General features: G+C 44.3%; 2 protein-coding genes across 12 annotated transcripts in view; both read right to left on the bottom strand.

The window, feature by feature from the left end:
- ttll1 (tubulin tyrosine ligase-like family, member 1) overlaps nt 1-13,630 on the bottom strand; it is a 917,975-nt gene that overhangs the window by 110,107 nt on the left and 794,238 nt on the right. The window lies entirely within an intron of this gene.
- LOC108942270 (neuronal cell adhesion molecule-like) overlaps nt 1-13,630 on the bottom strand; it is a 79,446-nt gene that overhangs the window by 46,488 nt on the left and 19,328 nt on the right. For all 11 annotated transcript variants that reach the window (XM_018765462.2, XM_018765454.2, XM_018765458.2 and 8 more), the window contains exon 2: nt 4,551-4,631. The gene's annotated coding sequence lies outside the window, so the exon portion shown is untranslated. The remainder of the gene's footprint in view (nt 1-4,550; nt 4,632-13,630) is intronic.

The following is a 13,630-nucleotide window of genomic DNA, read 5'->3' as shown; positions in this document are numbered from 1 at the left end:
GGTTGACGTCCTACAGCGTCAAAGTAAAGGTACCAAAACAATAAAGCACAGTATGTGAAATAGTACGTTCCTGGGTGTACCGTGAAGGTTACATTCCTCGTGTCTGCGCTGAGCTCACACACGACAGCATCACGTCCACCAAAGAGCCAGGGCCGAATTTGCTTGAGAGACAGACAGTTGGAGCCTCTTTTTTACAGCTGGAGACATCCACGGTTTTCACATGCAAAGCTCAGTCAACAGACCAAGATGAATAGCAAGTATTCAGAACTACACAAAAACACAACATAATTTGAATTCCAGAGCAGGCACATGAGTTCAAAATTCACTTTCCATCTCATCACCATTGAAGTGTCCTGAAGAATTCACTTTTGAGGTATAATACTATGGTAACACTACATAGTATTCATTGGAAGTCGCTTTGGAGAAAAGCGTCTAAGCAAATAAATGTAAGTGTATACTAATACACAATAATAAGTCACAGAAGGTAAAAACAACATACTCCCGAATTCAGCATTTCACAGATGATATGTGTAATATTTTATACTGTAACAGTCAGCAGCCAGCAGCCAGCAGCCAGCAGCCATCCATTTAAACTTTTTCTACCATGAGTTATGATGTATTTTCAATAATGAAAACAGAGTACAAATCTGAAATCAGTACAAGTAATACACTGTGTAGACAAACAGGTGGCCCTGACTTGTATTCTCCCAGGTTAGCCTGCAATCATCACATATGTCACACATATAAGGTTTGATAAATTACTTTAATCTGCCCCTCTTATCAGAACACATATGACACATGGGAATAACTGCTCATATGAACATGGAATCTCCTGTTCACGTAAACATGGTCTGAATGACCGAGGAACAACAGCATTTACCTGTGATACTCTGGTGGCGCACAACAAAACACAGAATATGTGTGTCCACACTTCATAGTCCTGGGGTGGGAGGAGTGACAGATCTAGCTATTAACGTCCACGTGTCAACGTCTTGGTCCACGTGCCACAAACCTGCTGGGTAGTCAGGCATCACGATGCAGGTAGAGATCCAGGCACGACCCTTCTCAAGGGTCACGCCCCTCCATGCCCTACACGTTCTGGCTACAATAACACACGTACAAGGCTGCCTCGCCTGCACGACTGCACGGTGGCCAAGGAGCCCAGTGCAGCAAGATTCCTACCTTATCCAGCGATCTCCAAGGACAGGAGGCTGTTCCACTTGAGGAAAATTATTTGCAGGGTCTTTAATTTTAGGCACTCCCATCCTGCCCTTCACACACACAGCTCTGTGTGCTCATCTGACCTCAATTCTCTTCATCTTTCACAAAATGCCACACATTTTCACACAGTGATGTTAATTTGCTCCAATAAAATGATAGCATGACACCAAATTGAGGCCATTTCACTGTTCCAGCAATGATGCCGTTTGGGCTCTTTCCAGCTCTTTGACACAAAGATACTGAAGATACCCTGTTTGCTCAACTTCCATCACAGCAGAAGACACAGAGCAATTGTGGTCAGCATTTGATGCATCACCTGTTGTCATGTTGCCAGTTGTATACACACACACACACACACACGCTGACTGAAACCGCTTGTCCCAAGCGGGGTTGCGGCAAGCCGGAGCCGAACCAAGCAACAAAGGGCCCAAGGCTGGAGGGGGAGGGAACGCATCCAGGACAGGACGCCAGTCCATTGCAAGGAACCCCAAGCGGGACTTGAACCCCAGACCCACCAGAGAGCAGGCAGAAGTCAAACCCGCTGCACCACCGCAACCCCCTTGCCAGTTGTAGAGTTCCAAAAAATTATTTTTCAAATGACTAAGACCAGTGTAAGACATGGCATGTCAAGACATCATTAAAAATTCATGTAATCTACACCCATTTCATTGCAAAAGTGTCTGATAGCTTTGAAAAGAGCAATTTCCACCTCTGATTGTGTGTTTCCATCCTAAAGAGAAATAAAAATTTCCACTTTCATCCATATATTTTCCATTTTCACTAAGGAGCTTTACTGACCACGGGAAGCCAGGTTACATCTTATCCCACTCCTTCAAAGGCCTTCCATAAGACATTTGTACTCAGACACACATGCATTGCAAGATGGCCCAGATATTGAAGCAGAGAAGCAGTTTTGACCATTGAGCGGTTATGTGTCCCAAAGTGCATATTTTGTTCCAAACTCACAATGCAGTGCACTGAAAAATGTGCCATTTGTTAGCAGAGTTTCAGTACAGAAATGAAACCACAGTTACATTGGATGGGGCTGAATGAGTTTACCCTTGTATTACTGAAACTGCAAGAGATATTTACTCCCTTCTGGAAAAAAGGAAGTTGAGTCATAACCATAAACTCAATTGTCATTATTGTACGGTTATTATTAATAACCTTCATTTAGCTGACATTTCTGTCCACACTACTCTGCTATATAAATGGGTGAATGACGGTCAGGAGTTTAATGCAGTGGCTCAGGTGTCGTAAGAAAGAAGTGGAAATAATGCTGGCAGCATAGTGCAAAGGATGTTCATGAAAACTGTTGAATTTACTTAGTTATGAGACTTCTGAGTGCAAAGGCTATGCCACCTGCTGCCCCAAACTTAAAATTAAGCTGATAACATATGAGACTAAGGAGCAAAAAGCACAGGAAATAAAGAAAAGGGTTTCCTAATGGGCCTAAAAGACTGTACAAAAAAGCTACAGCAAGATTTTAAAGGAAAGGGTTTCATACCAGCATTTGGTTCCAGGCTGCTAGGGAACCATTGGTACAATATGTCTCCCTGAATAAATTAATTATTTTCTTCACTAGATTTGGACCTGTTGTATTTTGCTGGTGGTCGGATGTTTGCAATTCCTCCCCAATGCACTACATACAGAAAAAGTGCAATGCAAGAAGGACTAGGGCTATAATATGGATAATCTCGTGTTTTAAAGAAGCTTCATACAGTTTCTGCAGTCCTGAGCTACTGTTCCAGGGGTTCTGCCACATGCACTGTTCCCAAAGCTATATGCATCAACAGTGTTAAAACGGTCAGCAGACCACCTTCCACAAGGATGCAGTAGAAGGCTGGAAAAAAACACAGCTTGAAAAGCACAAGAGCAGCAAAATCAGAAAAGGGAACTTCGGAACCTTTGTGAACATCTCCGTATCTACCAGCTCATGGCACAAAGGAAGGCTCCCAGATCTGGACTGTATTTCCAACCCTCACTTTAGCCCTTGGCTACTGCCTTCTGATGAGGAAAGGAGTTCACCTTCAAAGGGTCACAAGTGAGCCTGTTAGTGTCTGTGGAGAGCAGAAAAAACAAACACGTTGTGCTTCCTGGGGAGAAAGTTGCCGTCACCCAGGGCCACCATGCCCCGACACAGCACCCCCTGCAGCTCCACATGGATTGGACACTCTATATACTCTTTCAGAATGCTGAAATCAATGGCTGCCACCATGGCATACGAGTCATAGGATACAAAAGTGAATGCCTGTCTCTATTACCGTTGAGCATTTTCTTCCACCACTGAAAGGTTCAGTCCTGAACATTTTAAGCATCTCCTGTGGGGAAAAAAAAGTGTCTGTTCACTGTGTGGGGAGTTCTTAGCTCACATGGTCTCAAGGAGGGAGCGGGGTGCCAAGTTCAGATCCCACCTCACTCGATGAGTGTGCGCTGGTGTGGCCCCATCCCTGGTATGACACGTGGCCCAGCAGATGGCCAAGGTCTTCCTAAGACAGCACTGGAATATGGTGGTAAGAGCAAACTGAGCAGGACGTGACGCAGCCCGATGGCTCAGCCGAAGGAGCAGGCTTCATTTTCCCAGATGGCAGCAAAATCTCTGACAGGGAGGACCGACGAACCACATCCACCTCAGTTTGAGTTCTCATATGTTCGCATGACCAAAGATAAAGGACACCGATGATAAATAGAAATTACAACTTGTATTTACGCTCACGATTTTAACGCGCAATTTGTTCAGGATCAGTTGAGATAGCCAGACTACTTGCTCGGTCTTCCTTGGCTTCGTTTCCTTTCATCCTGTGCCAGGGACATGTGGCACGTCCTCATGTGATTCCCAGTCACGGATGATGTGAAATGGCAGGCCACCTGTCCCTAGCATGGACCGAAGCACAGGACGCACTACGCAGGCCGGTCCAGGCAAAGTGTGGAGTACAGTGTGTGCACACAGCACAAACAGATTCGTACACCGATATTCGTGCTTTAAGGGGAAAAAAAAACCACAGGCAAATTCTTACACTGCAATTCATTCTGTACCTTTATTTCAATACCGTCCAACCCAAGGATGCTGCCAACTCTTTTACTGAAAGTAATGCTCATCAAAGAGCTGGGAGAAAGACAAGCAAATTAAATCAAAATTCTTTACTGTCTCTAAAAGCATAATCTAGTCTTGAATGACACTCAGTTTTTTTTAGACTATGAAAGCAGCCTGGCACTGCTTTCGCTGCGGTGTTGCAAATGTGTATTGTTTCGTATTGCTCTCAGAGCAGGAGAAAAGCACCTGTTAAATGAATAAATGTACATGTTAATAACAGTCAGTTATGACTTACCGGTGGAGACCCAAAGTCCTCTCGTTTACTCTGCCCCAGTGCTCTCACCCTGGTCTCGAGCTCTTTAGAACACCTCCAGACCTGAAAAAGCAGGCAGCTGTTATTAAAACAAGCGGCATCCATGCATTGATTTTTGATAACTTTGTTGTCATGTCCTAGACGTTGGCAGATATCCGGTGTTAGAGGAAAATGAGCAGGAAATTGGATGTTTACATCAAGAGTCTTCTGTTCATCTGTGACATGGCGGTGGAGCCTTGATGGAACGGTGACGCACACACACTCCCCGAGACAGGCAATACAGGGGCCTCCCGACACAGTCCCATTTCAGTCTGTTTACATGTTCTCGCTGCGTTCATGTCGACTGGTGTTCCTCCAGATGCTCTAGTTCCCTCCCATTTACATTTTTGGATTCAGCTGATGCATTTCTCCAAAATGACTTGGTATCATTTAGCCATGTCTACAGTAGGTTAAGTACAGTACCTCGCACCAGGGTAGTGCAGCAGAAGGTGGGAATCAAATCTCATCCTCTGGTTCCAAAGGCAGCACCCACTAACCACTATGCCACCTGCTGCGCCCACAGTACCACAGTACCACATTACCACAGACCAAGATCCCACCGGCGTGTTTCACATGAACCTTTGACTCCAAATGGCCTGTAAACACGTGTGATTCTGTGTGTGCCCTGCACCCTGCGTAGCGCAGTGCCCTACGCTTCCGGAACAGGCTCTGTTCCACCAGGACTCTGCCTCAGAAAAAGAGCTGATGATGGCGAGAAGGTGAGAATCTAAGACTAACATTTTCAACATGCCAACATTCAATTTCATGTACTTGATTTTCCATAATGTTGCACGTTTCCAGGAGTCCAGGCTTTACACGTCTGTCTTTATGGAAGTCGCCGTGCGTTGAAGATCTACCCACCCACTCCAATAAAGTCAAAAACAAAATCCTTGGACTATTACGTATGACTTATACCCAGAAGCAAGAAGTGAAGACAGGTTTCATTCCCGGTTCTTTGATGTCTGTTTGCCATGAAAGGAAACATTTCTGCTAAGGAAATAAAATGATCTTCAACCTGGTTCACTCACGTTTCCCTAGTAACAGATGCAGACTGCATGATTTTACAAGAGCAAAATTAAAACTATGAAATGTGAACATTAACATTTGGATTTATGGTTTCCGGAAGGGTATGAAGGATAATAATGGATACTGATGTCCTTACCTGGAGCTGTATAAGCGAAAAATTACACAAGTACACAAACACTGGGTCCTTGTGTTACTGAAGTTCGAGTTATGAGCCGTTAAAGAAAAACACCACCCAGTAGTCAGCTCTGCTCTGTAATGACTTCATGTAAGATGCAGTACAACATTACGGTAGAGTGACACCGCTTGGACCACCAACGGAGAGCCGTAACAGAGCGCACTTGCCTCTGGGGTCCAGAGCCCTTATTGTGCACGTCGTCTCTAAAAAGAGCACCGACGGCAACAGTTAGGCAGACACAGGGATCTGACAGCTGTAGCAGCGTCCACAAAGATCTGGGCCTCCAGAACCATCACCTTTCAGAAACAGGAAAAGAAGAACAAGTGCAGCCATGAATAAGAAAAACCCCATAACTATTAAAGGTTTAGAGAGACAAAAGCATGACGCATTAAACCTGGTCCGTCGCCTGGAGCACAGCTGGTACAAGCTGGCTGATTTGTCCAGTAAAGCAATGACTGGAGACAGATAACCTTGGAGGAGCTTTGTTCAGAAAGAGGAGTTAAAGATCCCCAAACGCAGCCCATCAGACCCCAAAGGGCATTAGCGTCGCTCTCAGCAAAAGCGCGAAGTTGGAACATCTCTGCTCCAGGGTGATGTTCTCTAAGCGGTCGTGGAACAGGCCCAGACAGAGGCAGCTGCAGCAATAGAGCCGTCCCTAACACTTCCAGCAGCTACGTGGAGATGCTCCCTGCCCAAACCCTTGGCTCTGGAATTAAAACAACTCTTCACCACACAATACAGGTTAAAGACTTCCTGGTGTCAGGTGGGCGTGGGCCGATCCCAAAAGCATGCGGAGGTCAAAATCACGTATATTTTAGTTTTTCCAAAAGCTCGAGTTAATGAAGTTCCTGTGGTTGAACACGGGTGAGCTCAGAGGGGAAACACGAGGTCTACAGCTTTCGTCCTTAAACCGTCTGTGGTGTCGGGCCTCAGAGCTCCAGCAACACTCACATGCCACAAGTGTGAAGACTTCCACAGAAAAGGTGACACTGTCCTTTGAAGTAAACAACTAAAATCCCACCTGGGTAAGAGAGAAGGTCCCGGGGCCGAGTTTTTTCACATTCGTTCCCATGTGCTCTGCAAGCGGTCGCTGACACCGGTGGCGCAGATGAACTGTGGAATTCAACCCCTCTGGGTTTCCTGCGCAATCAGTTTGCCAATTTAACACTCTTAAGCCACCCATTTAAAAGAAGAACCCAAAACACGCCGGTACCTTGCCCCTCACCCCCCTTTGATCTCTCTCTGCTACGGTTGGACCTGACAACAATGGCAGGCACTACCTCTTTAAAAGACTATTGTCGCACTCCCCCCGGCATAATGAACGCCTTCACAAAAGCATGGCAAAGTAACAATATCTCACTCCGAGCACATTGTCCAGCCAGAAGACAATGACATGGGGTTGGAAAGCATGCCTACCCCGCTAGAGCACACTTTTTTTTCTGATTACCCCTAATTGGCTGTAAAGCACGAAGCCCATAGACGGTCCTGCTCAGAGACCCTCTGGAGTCCAGGATGATATTAAAAGGGGAAGTTTCCCAGGATGCTCTGCATGCTGAGAGTCACTGTGAGTCAATTACTTTCTACACGTTTCCAAAGGACAGGACTCCAGGTGCACATTAACACACTATGTGTGTTTTTTTCCCCACCTGGGTAACGCACTGGTAACATAAACCATACAAAAGGGTCCTTCAGTTCCCTTCAGTTCAATATCATGTGACTATTTATAAGAAAATCTTTCAGATTGCAGGAGGACTTGCACATTATTCCAGAAGGGTCCAACAATTAAACTAACCGTACAGAAACACACATGGATGCTTATAACACACCTCACACCGTTCTTCTCAACTGTCGAAAGGGCATTTTTTCTGCTCACTGAACATCTTGAGCTGTAGACACATCTGAGAGGTGAACTAACTCCTGACTTTCAGGTCTGAAAAGTCACGCTGGGCCAGCCCACAGTCTCAAACCCCTGACTGTGCTGGTGAACTTTGTGGGGTCTCAAACAGAAACCTAAATTCACCGGCCACTTCTTTCTCATACAGCACAAAGTTCAGGAGGGCTTTATGTGGGATGATGATGAGGCTCCTGGGTCTCTGTTCATAGGCTTCAATGGGAACAAGAAGGGAGTGAGTGAGGTGAAGAATAGCTGGCTAGAAGGCTGGCTTCCTTCGGGTTCACTGGGGGTGAGGTGGTAGGAGGGGGGTCCTGGAAATGTTTTCTGCGAGATACAAAGCACAAGATAGGTCACTTAATAGCCTGCTTTGCCTTTTAGTCATGTCATAATGGAGTGTGTACACTCATCTCTTGTAGGAGTAGGGCAGCCTGGTGTTACCGTAGGAATGGCCACCATAGAGCTGTCTATAGAGTACATTGTAGAACCTACTGGTACAGTATGTTCTTTAAAGGAAGGATAAAAGTATTTCACAAATCATGTTTGATGTAACTGTGTTTTGACATTTTGTCATATTTTAAATACAATATATGCAATGAAAAGTTAAAAAATGAGACTGTCCTGAGTCCCTGTTCTCTGGTACCGCATTCTAACCGTTCAACATTGTGAAGGGTAATCTCTTGTGCACTGTAATTTTGAGGTACTTTGAGGTGCTCTGAATTTGCATTCGATGGAAGTTTGTTTATGAAAATCTCACAGTATTAAGGACATGGAGAAAAAAGGCCATTGGATTGTGGTGCAGCACATTTAACCATTATTCAGTACATGGCAGTTTGTTGGAATAAGGGAACTCATGAAACAATGGAGCAATCCACCATAATTGTGCGACACAAAGTCATGAGAAAGTAAAACACAATTCTTAATCTTTGTCACTTTCTCCCAGTTTCAGGGAACTGAAGGACCCTTTTGTATGGTTTATGTTACCAGTGCGTTCCCCTCCCCCACAAAGGGTTTAAATGGGCTTGACTAGTTTCCATGGCTCTCTGAGGTTTTATTTCCACGCTTGGTGTATGTGTGTGTGTGAGAACCACCGCCCCTCCTACCCAATCCCAGCACAGAGGTGCACTACACAGCACAAAAGAACAGCAGTCTGCTTATCACAAAGATTTATCAGGGACATTTTGGGGTCTCGCAGCACTGTGCAATGGTGAGTTCAAGCCATGATGTTATTACATTTTGTTCCAGAAAGAATTCAAGTACAGAAAGCAAAGAAAAATACCGTACTACACATTCCTAGTGCTGGGACATCACTCAAGAGGAAATTTCAAATGTAAGAACTTATATGTAGTCTTCAGCATGGTAAATAATGACGGGATGAGAAGCCTTCACCCCAGGTTTCTTCAAATGCTACAAGTGAGGTCAGTGGAAAGCTGAATATTTAACCACAAACTATTGAAAGTATCGTTGTGTCCCTGTTGTTCTCACCCAGGCTCAGCAAAACACAACGCTTTCCTGTATATAACATTTCCTCTAAATTCCATGCTCCTCTGCAGAAAGAAGCACAGAGCGATAAAGCTGAATTATTCGGACAGTAATGAAACCAGTATTGTTTGTTTCATTGCTGTCCGAATAATGAAAACAAGTCTGAATCACTTGCCCAGAATCTGCCTCTTTTATTCTGTTCAAAGACGAGACGGGTTTTTGGAGGTCCACCGAGAAAACACTGGAGTCGCCTTCTGGCATGGGTAAACTGAGCTTCTCCAGCACGGTGAAGTCCACGTTGCTGGAAATCCACTCTTAGAAGATCTGATGTACTGCAGGAGCTAACATGGATTTAACCAAACTTCACGGAAGAAGCTCTGTGTCGCTTGACCTTCAAGCAGGGCAATGGATTCTAGGCTTAAGCTGACTTCCTCCCAGAAACACGCGTAGGAAGCAGGATGACGTGAATGGCACGAAAGTGGGCACCTTCTCAATGAGCACACAAAGGAGCTCCAGACGATGACGGAAAACGTGCGGTGTTGACGAGCTGGAAAAAGCAGGAGGGCGCAGGAGGGGGGCTGTCGCTCAGACCGTGACGCACACCCCAAATGCCCAGGAGGGAGGGTTTACAGTGGTGAGGGGCACACTGCTCACGACTGAACGGCGGGACCTCATGGCAACACCCCCGTCTCACTTTCTCTTTGTTAGGGGGCCCCCTGCCATCACCTTCTGCCCCACACGCATCGCTGGTTAGTCTGGGTGCCTTTCGCATACAGTGTGTGCCATATGTGCCTCTGGGCCTACAGTGCGTCTCTCTATTCTTCTCAACCCTGTGAAGTGGGTGGTCTTCAACCAAGCTGTAGGTCTCTAATGTCCTCATAATCTAAACAGAAATGTCTTCGAGGAAGACAATGTTGAATCTCAAAAGATCCTTTCACTGGCTTACTTCCGTGCAAGTCATGAGCTATTTCTAAATTCATCAAGGAAGGTATGGGTCTCTCTCAATTTCACTCATAAGCTCTCCAAAGCCTCATCACTCTACCACAATGAAGCACTACCAACCACATACCACACATGTCTCTGCAGCACTGGAGTTAACACTGACAACACTCTCTTCCTGTTCTGCACTCACCTCACCACACGGATGGCCAAACACTGGAAACAAGGTTAAGCAAATCGGCTCTGAACATTTTCCATCGCAAGCTTATTCTGCAGCTCACGGAGAATTGCAACACATTGACATGGAAAAAGATCCTGTTGTTGAACCCATTTTGATTCCAGGATGTTTAGTGCCAAAAGAAAGAGCCCTTTCGGGAGTCTGCAGAAGACCCCTTGATTAACTCTATTGAACAGGGTGTAGTGGGTTCAGCAAAAACATAAAATGGGGCATGTTTTATGAACGTGTGTGTCATACTATATATATGTAGTATGATACACACGTGCCACACTCCGTTGCTGACATGGGCAAGGAAACCGCTGCCAGTCCAGCGAACACAGCGTACACTGGTACGCTGGCACATGTGGCTGTTTGCTTTGCTGGAAAATCTATTTCATTTACGTAAACAAATGCCACATCCACAGCATGAATAATCACAAACTGCACGATCCGAAACGCAGCCTTCGGCAACCTCCCCCAGCCACAAAATCCAGGGAGGACAACGGAGAGACCGAGAGGCAGCTGTAGCCAAATACCTACTGGCAGAATGTGTTTACTCTGCAAACGGAGCACATGCTGCGACGGGACCGGATGTAGTAGCAGGAAAGGTGCGATCACCAGGAAAATGGCAACGGGTCATCCGGACATCGGCACACAGCTACCGGCAGTTGAAGACATCTATCTGTCCAGATGTCAGAGCAGAGCCTCCAAAACGATCAGGGACTCCACTCACCCTGCACTCCACCTCTCTAAACTTCTCCCCTCTGGCAGGCGATATAAAACAATTCACTCACACGCCACAAGGATGGAAAAACTGCTTCTTCCCAAGAGCTGTGAAACAGCTGAACACTGCCTGATTTTTACCCCCTGAATACACACATAATACATGCAACTACACATGCATTTTATAGTCTGTCCGGTCCATGTACGCTGCGTTCATTGGTTTTTTGATTCAAAATTGAAAAACAAAATGTGAATTACGATGCCTTCATTCATTTTTTGTTTTAAAAATGAAAAACAAATTATGAATGAACCATGTTTAAAAACCATTTTTTTGCTCAAAATGTAAAATATTAAAAATATGTCTCATTTATAGTTTCTTGCTGTCTTATTTTTTTACTTTGAGTTATTTCGTTCTGTGGTATTCTTGAAGAACCCGGATGTAAACTAACTGAAACCGCGCATAATCCAGCAGTGGCTTCATTAAACATGCCGGCTTCGCTTCGAGTTATTGACCATAAGTTAATATGGATCACTAGGTGTTTTTCAAAAGCAGCAAGAGAGTGACAGTAAGGGAGGAGGACATGTCCACTGAAAATCGGCAGGATTTTTCAGGTGCTACTTCTAAATAATCTTATTACTAATTAAATGCAGGTGTTAAAATAACGTGACGTTCTAGCTGGCCGGCGGTGGTAGAGCATGACGAGATGTATATTTCATTCATCAAATTTGGTATTGTGAGATTTTCATTTCTACACTTTGTATGATTAAATGAAAAGAGAAAATTATTGTACAAGTTGTTTCTTTTTTGCATGTGCTGAGAAACAACAAAAAGCCGTTTCTCTCATTTTTCTGCAACATACACAGACCTGATTCACATTTTGTTTTTCAGTTTTGAAGAAAAAAAAACGAATGAACACAATGTACACGGACCTTGCCTTTTATTTAGTTGTCTTTTATCTTGTTTAAATTGTTTAATTTTCTATTTTTATACTTAAATGTTTGTGTTTCATATTGTTGTTTTATTTGGCCGTGTAAAGAACTCAGGGAATACCACTGAAATTTCTTTGTATGATACGAACACAAAAGCTGTCAAACCAATGATTATTTATGTATAACAAACACGTTGAAACTAAAATAATGTGAGCTGGGGGGATATCACAGAAAATTAAAGGTACTTCATTTCCATTAATATTTTCAACTTCTAAATCTTTTGTCAGGACAGACAAGACAGAAATATCTCCTGGGTCTGCAAAATACACAGTAAAGAATGTCTGGTGTGACGGAATCAATCACCGCACCGGAGCTCACGCTAAAATCTGTATTCGAGACATGGAGCTCAGGGCAGAGAGGCAGCGAGAGAAAGAAACTGTGCTGCCATCTGGGAGACCGTTCACGGAGCCGCCGACCCCCCAAGAATACAGTCACAGAACCATGAGATGAGCTCAGTTACTGTTAGCCTCCTACACACTGTCACACAGTGAGACGGTGCATGAGACAAAGAGAGAGAAGGAAAGGGAAGTGGGCTTGAGAGAAAGAAGAACTGAGAGGAAAGCCGAGAAGAGAAATAATGGCTGCCAAAATTCATAACCTTTATCGTAAATCTGATAGATGGCAAAACAGAAAAACTCATTACCAATGTAAGCCATTGGCAAATTATTTGTTGCAAATATCTGCTAAAAAGTACATTGATCTGATCTGAAACGAGTGAAAAAGAGAAGCGATTAAGTGGTCAGAAGAGAGAAAGAGAGAAAAGGAGTGAAGAAAGAGCTAATGGGAGATGTGGGGTCAAGAGAAGACTTGGCAGATGGAGCTCCATGCGATGACCCCGATACCCTGTGATGACAAAATCGCAAGTCGCTCTGAAAATAGTTTCCATTTAAACATGAATATATTAAAAGAGTACAACATGTTAACAGAGCATATCATCCCAAAAGGACATGTCCTCCTTGTTTTCTGTCAAGTACCCATTGGGATAATATAAATACTTATATAACATATTACGCTAAATGTACAATATATCAGCATTTTTTGTGGTGTAAAGGCTGGGGGTACAGACTCATGTAGCAATCGATGTTAATGAGAGAAGTATGATTCTCCGTCATTGATTTATTGATTTACCCTAAGAGTGTCCCTAAAGGACAAAAGCTGCTGGCACAGTTCAACCACACAGCATAACAAAAGCGAGAAAGAACCATCAATTATAACAGCAATAAGAAAGGTGTAAGGAAATGACTTCTATTTGGAATAATTAAAAGCAATTAAAGCCTAGGCAAAATCCAGCAAACACAGCAACTCCAGGCAGGTTCAAATAATGAACCAAATAATTGAGCCAGCACTTTATTTAGCCTTCTGGAGCGAAAGACAACGCTTACGCGAGGGGCTCATCAATTAAACAGGAAGTCAGAAAAAAAAATTACTGGTCCTTCGTCAAGCTATTCCGAGAACATGAATGTGAAGCATAGATGTGGCCTTTTGGCTCAGGATGAGCCCTTTGGCAACGCAATGGACCGGCAATGCAGTCATGCATGCACACAAGAGCACTGCCATTTAGAGCACAGCGATATTGACCA

This window comes from Scleropages formosus, chromosome 5, assembly GCF_900964775.1.
Source record: "Scleropages formosus chromosome 5, fSclFor1.1, whole genome shotgun sequence".
Classification (NCBI taxonomy): domain Eukaryota; kingdom Metazoa; phylum Chordata; class Actinopteri; order Osteoglossiformes; family Osteoglossidae; genus Scleropages; species Scleropages formosus.
Note: the sequence above shows the minus strand (reverse complement) of the source record. Positions and strands in the feature narration are given on the sequence as shown.